Here is a 1,627-nt window from a genome sequence, read left to right as displayed (position 1 = left end):
GGGAAACGCTGTAACTTCTCCGGTAGCGCCCCGGTTGTGCGTGTGGTTCCCCCCCCTCCCCGGGCACAGCCAGTGGGCACCCGGAGGGCTTTTTGGGGTGAAACTGTCCCGGTTTGGACACCATCGTGTCATTCTACTTGCTTCTCTGTCTCTTGCAAGGTGAAGCGGGGGGGGGAAAGTGGGTGCCGGGGCAGCCCCGCTCCCTGCAGATGTGTAGGATGGGGGGGGTGGCTGGCACCCATCCCGGGGTGAGGGGCACCCACCTTGGTGGTGGGAGCTTCTGCAGGGCCGTGGGTCCCCAGCAGCTCCTGGCCCGTTTGGAGCTCACGCTGGCCTTTGAAGGCAGATGCACCACCCACCGAGGCAACCGTCTGGCTACCGGCCTGGAAAATACCCCGTGTCCTGGGACGCGCAGAGAACAAGAATCGGCTCTTTGAACCCCTTGAAGGCTGCTCGGGGGGGAGCCTGCTCGGGGATTCTCCGTTTACCTTTACGTAGATGTAAAAGGAAAAAAAAAAACCTCTCCATAAACAGGATTGTTCAAGGGGTTCCTTGTGCCCGGGCATGGGCAGGGTGTCCGGCCGCTGGCCGCCGGGCTCACGCCACCCATGCCAGGGGGAGTGGGGGATCTTCAGCCCCCCGGGGAAGAAGGTGGCATGACTTTTGGGGTAGTGCCACCCGGAGAGGTGACATCCAGCCCAGCAGCCTTTTTGTCCCCGCTGGGTTGGGGTGCTGGCCGTGCCACCGGGTGTGGGGCGAGCTTGGCTGGCAGGGGAAGTTGGTGACTGCTGAAAAAAAAAAAAAGCAGCTTTTCCTTTATTTGCTGGGGTTTTGCTAGAGGAGTGACTCAGTGCATCGAGCAGGATGTGAGGAGGTTAATTATAACCCTGCCTACCCGACGGGGCTGGGAAGGGAAGGGAAGGTGGCCGGGCACCGCTTGCACAAGGCCTCCCCCGGCCGGAGGGGTGGCAGCCGGGGCCAGACATCCCATGGGTGCACGGGGTGACACGTGGCCTCTGGGGCACGGCTTCACGCATGGGGGCCCTCATGCCTCAACCCCTTTCCCCCCTCCAATTATGATGATTTGGCCCCAAATTGTGCCCGGCTTGCTTGCCCGCTCTGCCATGGGGTGTTGTGCCTTCCTCCCGTCTCCCATGGCCGGTGGTGCTGGTGGTGTTGGCTTTCTCCTCCAACCCCCCCCTCGGTGAGGTCGTAGGTGGGTTGTTTAAATTTGGGGCCCCGCTTGGGTGGGGGCTGTCCTGGGAGAGCGCTCCCTCCTGCTTCCAGCCGCTTGTCAAAATAACCATGTGGGTGACTCAGCTGGGGTTGGGGCCTCGCGTTTGCACCGAAGGGGGAAACTGAGGCACGAGGGGATGTGGCTTGTTCTGCTGCACCTGGGGGTTGGGGTAGGGGGGGAGGAAGAGCCCCCGAGCATGCCCCGCCTGTGGCCCTTCCTTTCCCCAGCAATTAGGCTCTTCCCAAACGTCCGGAGGATGTTTGCTTGTGGCTCCCGGCCAGCTCGGGGTGGGTGGAGGCTCAGGAGCTGGCCCCCACGGCAGGGCTCGGGGCAGCCCCCCGTTTCCCACAGGCTGGCACAAGCACGGACCCCCAGGGTGCAGCTCCCAGC

This window comes from Calidris pugnax, unplaced genomic scaffold, assembly GCF_001431845.1.
Source record: "Calidris pugnax isolate Ruff unplaced genomic scaffold, ASM143184v1 scaffold28, whole genome shotgun sequence".
NCBI lineage: Eukaryota > Metazoa > Chordata > Aves > Charadriiformes > Scolopacidae > Calidris > Calidris pugnax.
Note: the sequence above shows the minus strand (reverse complement) of the source record.